At 28.5% G+C, this 14,479-nt stretch overlaps 1 long non-coding RNA gene across 4 annotated transcripts in view; it reads left to right on the top strand.

Moving 5' to 3' along the window:
- Window positions 1–10,714, top strand: part of LOC118682291 (uncharacterized) — a 79,294-nt gene extending 68,580 nt beyond the window's left edge. For 2 of the 4 annotated variants that reach the window (XR_011395519.1, XR_011395518.1), the window contains exons 2-3: window positions 4,465–4,889; window positions 10,450–10,705. This is a non-coding gene — a long non-coding RNA (uncharacterized lncRNA). Of the gene's footprint in view, window positions 1–4,464; window positions 4,890–10,449 lie in introns of all 4 variants that reach the window. The other 2 variants (XR_004978040.2, XR_004978042.2) reach the window with 2 other exon arrangements.
- The last annotated feature ends 3,765 nt before the right edge of the window (window positions 10,715–14,479 follow it).

The raw sequence follows: 14,479 nt of genomic DNA, 5'->3' as shown, positions 1-14,479 counted from the left end.
ATTATATAATGCACAAACAAATTTACATAAATACTTATGTATGCTTGTATGTATGTGAGTTTGACGACAACCAATTTAGCTGTGAAGCTGCGCGCGTCTGTATAATAGACTGCAGATAATTCTAAACAGCAGCTTAATTCTTAATATGATCTACATAGTATATAACTATAAATATTTGTATGATATTAGAAGCCTAGATGAGTACTCAACGTGCTAAAATGCTGTAAAGATTCATATTATTTCATGTGTATGAGAATTCTTTGCCAAATCAGTGTGGATTCAATGTTGTTTTTATACCCCGAACAGTTCGTCCGTCTGTCTGTATATATGCGAACTAGTCCCTCAATTTATGAGATATTGATATGAAACTTTGCACACATCTTTCTCTCCCCAAGAAGCTGTTTGTCGGAACTGCCGATATTGGACCTCCATAGCATAAAATTCAGCTGTCATATAAACTGACGATCGGAATTAACTCCTTTTATGTAAAATTTTTTAAATTGTCGAGACATCTTCACAAAGTTTGGCACGGATTGTTGTTGCAAGCAGCTGTATAATCGCCGATAAAATTATTTAAATCGGACCACTATAGCATATAGCTGTCATACAGACTGATCAATTTAAATTTTTTGAAAATCATAGACTGTCCTAAAGTCGAACTTAATCGATTCAAAACATATTGTATAAAGCATGTAAATGCTAGGTTCGTACTCAAATCTTTCACAAAGCAACATGCAAGATATGTTTAAGAACGTAGCTGAGAACCCCACATTCATCACTACTCGTGATCAGACGTGGGTTTATGAAAAAACGCTGAAACTGTCCAACAATCTAGTGGCTCAACAAAAATGAGCCGAAACCGAAAATATCAAAATTCGCTGAAGGCACTGAAGGTCATCACAGCCGTGGCTTGGCTCAAAAGATGCCTATTTTGGGCTATAATTTCGATTTGTATTAAAATATATGAAAAAATTAAGTTTTTTTTTGGGTCAGTCCGGATCAAATTTGATCATATTAGAACATTGAAATCGAAAATTTCAATACAGAAAACTTTCAATTTTAATATATGTTTTAGATTTTGTTAAGCAGATTCGGATAAATTGGGTTGAACTCCAGTATACATAATACTTCGAAAATAATTTTTTTCATTTTCAAACAATCCAGACATCTGTTCTTTATAATAAGTAGCCTACAAATAAGTTGTGAGCTTATGCCACTCAAATTGAATGCCTTTAAAATTGCTGATAAATCTGGTGTCATAAATTTTTGTGTATGTATCTGTCTTATTAAGTATGAGTTAAAAAATGTAAGGATAAGTGTGACGAAATTTAAAAAGATTTTCAAAAATAACTGTCTTTAACTTTGAAATATTTAGACCAAAACAAATTGTTGGAAAAAATTTAGAAAGCTCTATCTGTCAAACTTATGTGATATACTGGATAAATACATTAATATATCGGTGTTCAGCACTGCCTGGTCAGGGTATCCGATCAAGGTCTGTTCTGGAAGTACATGTACTATATTATATATAACTTATTTTGTAAGCAGCCAGTCATACAATATTACTTTAATTTCGACTAACATATTACAAAACAGCATATACTACATACATACATACAAACATATGCAAATATCTTAATTAAAACTGATTTCTCTACTTATTCATATTCACTTTAGACTTTTTATTATAACATTAGAAGACATGTGTATTTATGACTACACATATGTACCATATTCCAATATACTAAGTATCTTATTCTTGTCGTCCATTTATACCTATGCTCGACTTGTGTATGTCTACCTAAATGAGCTATGAAATATTGTTTCCTCTGACACTGAACTTTATGAATTGCGCTAAAGTGATTATCTCATATAAAGAAATGCAAATGTAAATGTCGGTTTAGTCAAATGACATCGGTGTGCGACAAAATCTATGGTTATATGTAAATATATATATATGTATATAAAAAGTGTTTATCTGTTGAAATATTTTCCTCACCTACACAACGATATTTGTCTTTTCAATGAGGCACATGTGAGTGCTGAGTATCTGCTATATATGGTCCATGCCACATGTCGTTTCGAAATTTGCTTAATTGAGCATTGTGTTCGCAGCTTTGAAAATTAAATACTTTGCATATTGCAAGGAAGTTTTAATTTCACTTTTAGTTAAAGATACAACGAAAACAGTGATTGATGAATCACCTACAAGTATAATTCATTGTATAAGTTAAATGAAATTTCCTCAGAGGACTTACATTTTTAAAACTCGTTTACTTGCCTGTTTTTTTGTTTTAAGAAGTTTATTAATTGCAATAAAATACTTTTACGTTAAAATAATTAGATTTTCAAATCAGATTGTTGTATGATTGTTATATAATGAAAAGTAATCCTATAGAAGTGGAACTGCATGAAAAGTAAGTAATTGGGCATATAAAGGTGTTCTTCTGATGATTGTCGCCTTCCCAACACCATAGTCCATATGTTTAATACAACCTACATATTAACACATATAAGTTCATTGCTAAGCAAGCCACCCATCCGTATCAATGATCAGAATCTGTATGGAACTTTCTCTAAACTGCCTAAAATTACAATATAATTGTAACAAAATTAATATAAAACAAGAAAAAACGTTAACTTCGGCTGCAACGAAGCTTGGACAGGCGCATATTTATAGCATAATAAATATATATAAAAATATCTTTATTCTGATTTGGAGCGGTCAGTTTGGATGGAAGCTATAAGCTATAGTGGTCCGATCTCCAGAATATATTTGAAAATTGTAGCAATGCCTTGGATAATAATCTATGCCAAATTTCATGAAAGAGTGACATAAGTTTGCTCTGCTAGTACTACTATATACTTTAGTAGTCCGATCTGAATAATTTCTTCGGAGATTGTAGCGATCTCCTGGGTAATAATCTATGTAGAATTTCATACAACGATCTGAGTTCGATCGGTCAGTTTGTATGGAATCTGTATGCTATAGTCATCCAATATCGGCGATTTAAAAATTTCAGACCGATATCTCAAAAGCTGAGAGATTAGTTTGCGTTTCTACAGACGCAATTCCATCTCCATTTGACTACACTAGTCTTTTTGATTTATACCAGTTGCATGTTCGATAAGCCACTCTCTAAACTCTGGCGAATCATTCGTTATGTGTAGTGTTCAGTTGAATTAAATATCAGTAAAATTTTCTCCAACCTATTATATAGTTTATATAATGATTCATATTAAATCCAGTTGTCCTAAAGTTCGACAATGCTGATAATAAATAGTGAGTGAGGTCAAGGTTAAAATAACTTAGATCTCATACTTTTAGTTATTCCGTTGAAGTAACGGGAATGAAAATAAAGCATTTGAATAGATTTTGGTAGGTTCAAGACGTTAATTATTAATAAACATCTAACGGAGCTTTTATCTGGCTTCACAAAGGACCGTATATCGCACTCTATATATTATTCTCAGCTATATTGGAAGATAAGTCATTTAACCTAATCTAACTTATTGGGCTAAAGAAACTTGTTATGTTATGAATTCGGTATATAAACTGCTAGATTTTCTAGTGTTCGGTACCGTACTCCTTACTTTCTTATTTGTTATACTATTAACAGGATATACAATATTAAGTTTGTCACGAAGTTTGTAACACCCAGAAGGAAGCGTCGGTGAAATTATATAAATGCTCAGCATGACGAGCTGAGTCGATTTAGAAATGTCCGTCTGCCCGTCTGTTCGTCGGTATATACGCGAACTAGTCCCTCAGTTTGTGAGATATCGATCTGAAATTTGTCACATGTCCTTTTCACTAGAAGAAACTGCTCATTTGTTGGAACCGTCGATATCGGATCCCTATAGCGTATAGCTGTCATACAAACTGATCAAACAAACACAGGTCCTTGTATGGAAAACTTTTTTATTTGACGAGATATCGTCACGAAATTTTACACAAATTATTACTAAGAGCATTGCTGCAATGTCCAAAGAAAAGGTTTAGAGTGGATCACTACAGCGTGCAGGGCCCTACAAATTAAACTGAACTCATTGAAATTGAATCACACTCATGTCCTTGTATGGAAAACTTCTTTATTTGACGATATATCTGTTCAAAACTAAACATGTGATTATTGACTAAGATAACAGTGCAGTTTCTAAAAAAAAAATATTTAGATCGCTCCACTATAGCATATAGCTGCCATACAAACCAACAGATCAATCAAGTTCTTGCATGGAAACTTCTTTATGTTATTTGTGAAGTGCAACCGAAGTTAACATTTTTTTATATTTTTAGTTTCTAATATCTATTTAAATATTATGTTATGCTCTTATGTTCTTTCTTGCATGTTTTCTCTCTTTTGTCCATTTTTATTTATTATTTAATATTATTTTCTTTTTATTTCCTCAAATTGTGAGAAAAAACTAACATAACTGCAAATATTTATTTTTCTCACACTTTAGTTCATCAGAAACGATATTCGCTAATTGCCCACTTTGACAAATCAGTGCACCGTAATCGGAAGCAACGATTCATTCAATGATAAATGATCACAAAAGCTGTTTTAAAATCACACTATGCTATAGACACATTCAAACATATACCGGTGCCAACAAAAGAAAGGGAAATTCTCAATCAAATCAAATGAAAATCAATCGATCGGAATAGTTGCAAATGTGAATTTTAGTTGAAAGCACGGCGCGCTTTTCAATAACGGCTCGGCAGTGGCTGGATGCGCAGATGCAAATGACCATGAGGTGCAGTGCGAGGTAGAGGAGGAAGTGGCAGTGAACACTGTGACACAATTCAACGTATATATTTATCTTGGGGGCAGGATATTGTTCATACGTCTACAACGCGGACTAGCAAAGGCTAAGCAGCAGTGCGGGTAAGTGATGGCCCAGCGGTTTAGTAGTTGTGTGGGCGTAAAGCTTGTGTGCCGCTAATTGTAGAACTGTGGTTTTTTTGCTGTGCTATTTCTATGTATTTCGTTTGTGATATGTGCCTTGGTGTGTGTGTGTGTGTGATCATCTGACATTTGTCCGCGCTTTTTCTTTTATGCTCGCTTAGAGTCAATCAACGATTTCCTGTGCGCCGCAAGTCTACTGGCCACATTAGCTGCCGCGCACCACCGCAATTACACACACACATACACACATGTATGTATATATTAGACACATATACTAGATTTCTATTACATATTCTATTCTGTGGAGAGTGCGATCAGCGGCCGCCGTGCTCTGTGACGTCTATGCAACGCTAGTTTATATTGTGGAAAATTTATATTGCCGCAATTTGAACGCTTGAATAGTCGCAACTAGAAAATCAAATATGTGTGTGTGTGTGTATGTGCTAGCTGCTCAGTTGGTCAGCTATTGAGCTATTGTTGCTAAATGCAGCCTCAAGAACAATCATTCACATGGCCGATGGAACTGTCTAACCGTAATGCTAGTGATAAAATTGAATGCTTGCAAACAAATGCAAATGAAAATTGCCGCCTGCATCATCAGGTTGATGAGCGATTGCAACTGACTACGTCAAGCGTTTTTTATCATAGAAATTATATACATATGCATATATACACATAAGTACATAGGTTTATAGTAGAAAAATCATATCTATTTTTTCGCATATAGAAATATTTACATACCTTTATATGTTGCCTTGCATAAATGTTTGTATCATAAGTTTATCATATCTCGTTGTTGTTATATAACCTTCATTTCGATTCCAGTGCTCATGTATTTAATAAAAGTGTGCTTTCGCGTTGTTGAGTTGTGGCGCTTTGAACGCTGTGGCGTACAAAATTTATACTTTATTTGTGGTTAGTTTAGTCAAAAGTCATTGAAATCACTGAAAAAGCGCTGAAAGCCTCGTCAAGCGTGGCATTACATAACGGAATTCTATACATTCTTTACAATCTCTTGGATTTTATGCAATATATTAAACAGGAAAAGTTCTGAAAATTTAAAGTTGAATAATATAATAATATTTTCTGAGATATGAGCATATTTCTAATCACGTCACCAAGCCAAGTAAAAGCGTTTTCTCGAAACTGTGTTTCTGGAATCAATGATCATGATTTTTCCGAAACGGCAGGCTCGGCCGATCGTTTTGAAATTTATAAGGAAATGTGTATACTCTAAATAGAGTATTTTAAGTTTCCCACGAAGTTTGTAACACCTAGAAGCTAACGTCGGCGACACTATAAAATATAACATACATATGCATACAATGTATTAGGGTGTCCGTTATTTTCCAAGTTGATTGTTTTTTTGCAAGCGCCCCTGAAGTTAAAGTTATAGCCCTAAAAATAAGGGCGCAACGTAAACGAGCTCTTTATTTTTAATTTAGACGGTGCCTAAATTAATTTTCTTTTCTCATATATATAACATGCAATTACTTGATATTTTGCATTAACAAATTGAATTTACAGTTTTAAAAAAGTGATATTATAATATCAAATTTATAGCTCTATAAAAAAGAGCCAAATAATTTTTTTCATAAAATCTTTCGTTAAAAAGTTATACTCAGTTAAATTTATGCACTTTTTAGGTTAATTTTGACCTTGAATAACTTTGACGCAAGTTACTTTTTTCAAAAATGTTACAGAAAATTTTTGTGGAGCGTTCAATTTCCTATAAAAGTAGTTCGATGCCCCAGCAATGTATTAACTGGCTTCGCAAAGAAAAAATTAATTGCAAAAAGTACGAAAACACTATGTTATTTCAATGGAAAATTAATCATCTTTGGTACGAGTTATTATCAATATTAATAGCTCAAATGTGTTTCCAGTTTTTTTTTGCACTTATTAAAAAATTTAGGGGCGCTGCAGAGTCAAAAATCAATTCGGAAAACATCGGACACCCTAATGCATATAAATGATCAGCGTGACGAGCTGACATGGTTCAGCCATGTCCGTCTGTCTGTATATACACTAACTAGATCCTCAGTTTTTTTTTTCCCCCAAGAAGCTGTTAATTTGTCGGAAAGCCGATATTGGACCACTATAGCATATAGCTGTCATACAAAATGAGCGAACGGAACAGCTGTAGAATCCCTGAAGAAATTGTTCGGGTAGGACTATAGCATATAACTGTCATACAAACTGACCAGTCGAAGTTCTTGTATGCAATCTTTTGCATTTGTGAAGGGTATTATAGATTTGGTGAAACCGAGTTTTGAGTTTTTTTCTGTTTTAATTTTTTTTTTTTAAATAAGTCTTTTCTCAATATTAAATTAATTAATCAAAACTAAAAAAATATTTTTGTCGAAAAAAGCTTTTTTAGTTTGGAAAGACGCCATTTTGTCAAAAGTCAGAATTTCGTCTTTTGCTTCATTCTTACCTGCTTCTAAGTTAGGTTAAGTTAGGTTCAATAGCTGATTCTCCAGATGGGTATCGCACTAAGACTACTTCATACAGTTCTTTATAATACCAGAAAATAAATAGGCACTCATGTAAGCAGATCGTATGAGTCCACCAAGTGCTTTGAGGCCAATTCATATCTTTTGAAGCGCTTATATATTTCCTTACCAGTTCATCGTGATGTCTGAAAGTCTGAGCTCCGAGGTGTTTCAGGCATTATCTCAAATCAAATCAGGCAAAGACGGGACAATCAAAAAGAAAGTGTTAAGAGTTGCCTAACTCATCTTCTGCCAAACAGTTTCTTCAACTGGTATCCGGTAAAATTATCAACCTTACCGCATGGACACCGATAGCGCAATGACCTGCTAGAACTTGAACTAGAGACTAGACCTCTTGCAATACACTTCGGTCCAAAAGGATTTTGCGACAGCACTAATGGTAGCCCAGCCCTGGCGCAGCATGAAATGTGGGACTAGGGTCCTTCAGTTCTGTAGTTACCTAAGTCTGCGCTGTGGCCTGGCATCCCTACTAGTCTAATCACAAAGTGACTTGATGCCTTTAATAACGAGACGAAGCATTCTTTAACTAGCGTTGAATGGACGATAAGTGAGCTGAAGGCTAGTATCGCCGCTAGTCACTTCTTTCAAGGATATAATATTATATATATATAAAATTTAGATTTTCATAAATAAAATATATTAGTAGTTTCTCCCGCATCACATATCACCTCTAAGTATTTTATCGTTTTTCATTGAAAAAAATTAGTTGAAATTAGCTTATAAAAAAAAACTGAATTGCGCAATTTATTAATAAATTATGTCATTAAAGTTATAATTATATAATGATAATAGATAAAAATATAAAAAAACTAAAAAAAATACAATCAATAATTGAAATAAATTTTGAATAAGATAATAAAAAAAAATCAAACTTATTAACAGGAAATTATTTAATATAACAATTTCATCTAATTTTTTTTATAATAATAAATTTATAAAATTCTAAAATGATTTATAGATAAACTAATTAATTAATTAATTTATTTTTAAATAATTTTAGATATGCATGTTCATATAAAATATTATATAATTTTATTTTTTTTAATATCTTGTGCACACTAAATTTTGTAAATGAATATTTATTTGTTGAAACTAAGTATATAAAAAAAAAAATACTTCTTCACCTATAATTTCGGAAAAGCGCATTTTTGTCGGCTTACAACTGGGCAAAAGCCCTTAAAGAAAGATGTATATTTCGAATTATTCATACATATCTAAAGAACATTAAGTTATATGAAAGTAAACTAATCTTTTTACAAAACTTCTAATCATGGTAGATATCGTAAATTTAATTGGTTAGCGGATTTATCGAAGGCCATATTAGTTGAATTTTTATTGCGAGCGAGTAATTCAATCTCCCTGCTAGACATTAGTCTAAGTTACCCCTTCAAAACGACGATCCCGGCAACGAGTAGCCTTCTGCTTGAAACAGCACAACCGATTGACATTTCTAACGGTCAAGAGCGTTGACTATAATTAATGTTCTGCTAAAGGGTTGCTGCCAAATATAATATCATTTGTCCGTAATGCACCACAAAAACAACAATTGTACTTGTATTGAATTGCAACGCTACTATTGTAAAATCAAATTGAATGCAGGTACAATTGAATTCAATGGTTTTGGTTGAACAAATCGCTTAATAAGCGCTGTACTGGGTACATTTCAATGATAATTTGAGTTTGCAATAAATGCGGAAATCATTCCAAAACCACTTTCTACGGCTAATTTGGCTAATTAAAATGTGACCTTTCGCCAATTGCATTGCTGGTGAAATTGAAATAAATGTAATTGTGTGCCACATGGATTAAGTGGAAATTTCGATATAGTTGAGCGTTAAAATTTGTAATCGGTGTAGTTAGTTAAAAGTTTGTTCTTACGTTAATGTTGTAATTTTATGCAATTTTTTTATTATTTAACCAAATTAAATTATTTTTGTACGTGGGTGGGCGCCTTGATACCAATCAGCCAATATAGGGGACTAAATATTTTATTATTGTCAGAAAAAAACTATTAGAGACCATATATAGCAACTATAATAATTCTTAAATGATTATTCTAGTCTAGAGCAATGCAGGCAATACTAGTTATTTATTACTACTTTAGTACTAAAGTTTACAAAAACATAAAGAATAAATCAATTTTAGAAATTTGCACTTTGTTGAAGTAGATGGAATGGGAGGCGTACTCATCTTATTACGCTTTTTTCTCTTTTTGTCATCTGAAACAAGGGTGGAGTCGGAACCCGTGCAAATGACATTAGGCTGTGAAGCTTAGAAACCGAGAAAAAAAATTTCGTGAAATGATGGTTTCTTAAATAAATATAAATATTTTCAGTAATTTTCGGAATTTTTTAAAAATACTACAAATCAAACATTTTGATTTTTTGTCGCTGCCCACCACAAAAAAAATACATACGGTCTAGTAAATTTGTATTAAATTGAAGGTTTTATTTAACATAGTTAGAATGTTGTTGTTATTTTATATACACCCTCGATATTATTGGAAAAAAAACTGGGACAGTCGACAAGCTTCTCTTGAGGCACCCAACAAAATCATTCGCCATAGGCAGCAATATCTGTTGCGGCATATTTTGCACTTGTTATGATCATATATTTTATATCTCTGTGTGTAGACTATCAAATTGTACTCCATAGCCTCATATTACTCCACTTTGTGTATTAATTGGCACAGGCAGGGATTTTTAAACTTATATTCTACACACAAAATTTCCTTATCACTGAAGTATAAGCATAATTTATAATTTATTTTGCAAAACTTTAGTTGTCTACTGCTATTACTTGACGAAAGAGCGGTTTCCCAGCGACGATCGACGCTGCTAGCGTTTACTACAAGAAGACACAAAGTGTGTTTGTGGTCAAGTTTTGAGTTAAATAGTACCGTTTTAAGCTACCGTGTATACTTATGTATAATTTTTAGTATTTATTTTATTATATTATATTTATAAATAAACAACTGTTTATGAAAAATTATAAACTATTTATTAATTTTTATTTATTTTCAGAAAATTATGAGCTACTAGTACTGTAAGGACTTGTGGTCTATTAACTGGATGACAAATTATACAAGTTTGAAGTTTTTATAAATTATAAAAACATTTGAACACTAATCTTTTGGTGACTGCTATTCGCTAATACATACATACTTATGTAATAAATATGAATACAAGATAAATTATTTTAAAAATAAGAATTATATAAACACTTGAAGTTCACTTTCATTGTGCACAAATGCACATTATTGACAGAGAATTTTAATAAACAAATATTTATTATAATAGTTTATAATTTTCAGTAATAAATAAATATTTAGCAACATTCTCTGCAGAAATGTTTCAGTGCCGCTGTAAATTGTTTAAATTATGGTTTTGTCCTCCACTATATACAGTGTTGCTTAAAATACACACTTTATCCAATACAGATATTTTCAAAGTGTATTCCCCTAACAACGTTTTAGTGCCACTGTAGCTTGCTCATATGTTACATTATGGTTTGTGTATTAACTATGTACAGGAAACTGACAACTATATGCCTAAGTAGCACACCGCCAGTGTAGTTTGCGCCTGCTGTCAGGCAACAAATTGTGTATTTAGCAAAAGTGCAGCCACCTGCTGCAGCACTTTGGTCGCCTGGTAGAATGGAACAACGACGACTTTTGATAATTTCGCGGCAAGCCCTGCAATTGCAAGTGTGTGTGTGTGTGTGTATATGCTGTGGGACATGTACTATGTTAAAATGAAATTTACTGTAGTTTCTATAAGGATTGAGTATTAATTTAAAAAAAAATAAGAAAATTAATAGAAGAAATAAGCAAAAAATTGAAAATAAAGATATAAAAATAATTAAAATAAAGGACAAAAATTTTAGAATAAATTTAGAAAAAATTTTTAATAAATAAGTTTTATGTTATGTGATACATTTTTTTGTTATTAAAATAGATAGTAAAAAGTGTTGCAAATAGTTATTTAAACAAATATTAATAATATAATAAAAAATAGATAAAAATGAGATAGAAAACAAAATTTTAAATAATTTATTTAAATGAACGATAAAATTTTGAGAAACATAAAAAAATTAGATTAATCTTCAATACAAAAAATAAAAAATTTTGAAAATATTTAATAAAAAAATAAAAAAAATAAATGAAAAATTATAAGAAAAAATAAAAATTAATTTATTTAAATAAACAACAAACATTTAAGAAACAAAAGATTAATTACATTTTTAATGATTTGTTATTTAATATTACAATTCTAATGTTAGTACAAAAATTGTTGAAAAAATTTAATCAAAAATTATTAGTTGATGATTGAAAAAATAAATAAAAATTTATGAAACAAATAAAAAAAAATTTGTTAAATAAACGGCAAAATAAACAGCAAATTGATTTTATATTTCATTAATTATTACTTGATGTTCAGTACAGAAAAAAATTTTTTTTAAATATTTACTTAAAAAAATTATTAAATTAATAAAATAAAAATAATTTATAAAAATAAATGACAAAATAAGCAGAAGTTATATAACATAATTTTTTATTTATTACGTAATATTCAATACAGATAGTAAATATTCCTTAAAATTAAAAAAAGGGGTTTATTGGTAAAAATATTTTGAGTAAATTGATATGTTTTTTTAAATTTTCAATAAATTCAAAATATGATTTATTTATGAGCTTTCATTAAATAAAATATAGAAATATTTTAAACCAAATTTTGACCTAATTTTTTTTAAACCAAATTTTAACCTAATTTTTTTTCATTGGTATGTATTTTCATTCATTATCTTTTAATTACATTTTTTTCTAACATTTTCCGTTGAAATAAAAAAACATTTTTTTTTTAACTTTTTCATAACTTTTTTGCTTTATTTATTTGTAGTTTTATATTAATTTAAATGCAAACATAAAAATTAACTTAAATCCAAGAAAAGAAAAGAAAATAATTATAAATGTATATTTAGGTATATAATAATATCAATTGTAGTATATAATATTTGTATACAATAATAGTAATAATAGTGATCATTATCATTATCAGCAGCTTTTGCTGCGCATCAAACCGCAGTTTCATCACTTAATTATTAAGCTAATTTTTTGTTGTTGCTTTCTTATTTGCGTTTTGCTTCGTTAATTAGCTTTTATATTTGTTTTGCGAATTTCATTTCTTATAAGAGTAAGTATGTGCTTTTAACTCATAACATTTTTTTGGAATTTTTGTTTTTTTATTTTTTTTAACTTTACTCTTATTTTTAGTTTTTTATTTATACGTTATTCTTGGTTTTATATATATTTCAAATCTTAGTATAATTTTTGTTTCTAACATTTATTTTATATTATTTTTTTATACTTTCATTTTATTTTAATGCTTCGATTTTATTGTACATTAGTTTTTTAGTTATATATTTATTTTATTTTTATTAATTAGTTTTTGTATTTTTAATTTAATTTTAATAATAATTTATAATTATTATTTTTTGTATTTTTAATTTAATTTATTTTTTATTTTATTTTATATTTTTAGTTTTTATTTTTAATTGTTTTTTTTTTTTAATTTTCTATTTGTGATGATTATTCTTTTAGTTTTAGTTTCTCATTCCATTTCTTATATTTTATAATCTTATTTTTTGTTAATATTTTTTTATGCTTATTTACTACTTTTCACTCTGCCATTTTTATATTCATTATTTATAAGTTTTATTTTATAATTTTTAGTTTTTCATACCACAAATTTTTTTTCTTCTATTTTTAACTACAAATTGTATATATTTTTGTTACTAATATATATTTAGGTTTTATTTTATTTTTGTATTATGTTTTTCATATTTTTCTACCATTTATTTTTTTATGCGTAATTTCTTAAAAATATTTTTCATTAGTATTTTCTTACTAATTTTTATTTTTAATTTTATATCTATTTCTCTTTTGTTTTTTGGTTTCCCTTTTTCCCATCCTTTTATATATATAATTATATGTAATTTTAAGTTTCATACATTTCGATTTTTGAGTTTTTCAATTGTTATTATACTTCCCACTAATTGTTAATTATGTTTCTGTTAATTATTATTTTTTATTTCCTCCCTGTTATATACATATAGCATTCTTCTCTTATCTACCTTGCGCACTTGTTTCGTGAATATATAAGTCAGCATTTATATAAGAACGAGTTTATTTCTGTTTTTACATGCAAATAATGTTGACGGGTCAAATGCTTTGACATTTTTTATTTAAAGATAATTGCTATACATTTAAAAAAAATTTTATTAATACTTTAATATTTTTTTATGATATTATTTATAACTATTTTCTAAAGTAATTTTAAATATTCAAATTAATTTTTAATTTCACATACTACATATTTTTTTTAAATTACTTATTAATGGTATTAATCAATTTTTAAAATAAGTTTGAAATGTATTTTTGAAACGAATACCAACTATATAACATATATTTTTTAAAATTAATTTTCAAAAATATATTTTTTATTATTATTTTTTTACATTGTCATTTTTAATTACTTAATTGTTTAATTATTTATTTTAATTTTATAAAATAATTTTTACACAGTAAATAATTTTAAAATAAATTTTTTATTAAATTATTTTTTTAACATATTCCTTTTTAATTAATAAAAACAAATTGTAAACATAATTTTTAAATATATATTTTTTAAATAATTTATTTTTAACGTATTCATATTCAGTTAATTAATTTAAAAATTTTTAAAATTTGTTTTTTTTTTAATTTTTTAAACGTATTCTTTTTTAATTAGCTAATTTAACTTTTTTAAATAATTTTTAAACATACTACTTGATAATTAATAAAAAAAAATGTTTCCTCTTGATTATTTTTAAACAATTTATTTTAATTAATTCATTTAACTTTTAAAAAAGTTTGTAATTTAAAAACACATTTTTTTCATATTATTTTTGAACTATATTATTTTTTAATTATTTAGTTTAGCTTTTTAAATTAATAAAATTTTTTTTTAAATTATTTTTTAGTTTCTTTAATCATTTTTTAATATATTTTTTTTT

The sequence above is a fragment of the Bactrocera oleae genome, chromosome 3, assembly GCF_042242935.1.
Source record: "Bactrocera oleae isolate idBacOlea1 chromosome 3, idBacOlea1, whole genome shotgun sequence".
Lineage (NCBI taxonomy): Eukaryota > Metazoa > Arthropoda > Insecta > Diptera > Tephritidae > Bactrocera > Bactrocera oleae.
The sequence above is the reverse complement of the archived record's forward strand: the minus strand, read 5'-3'. Positions and strand labels throughout refer to the sequence as shown.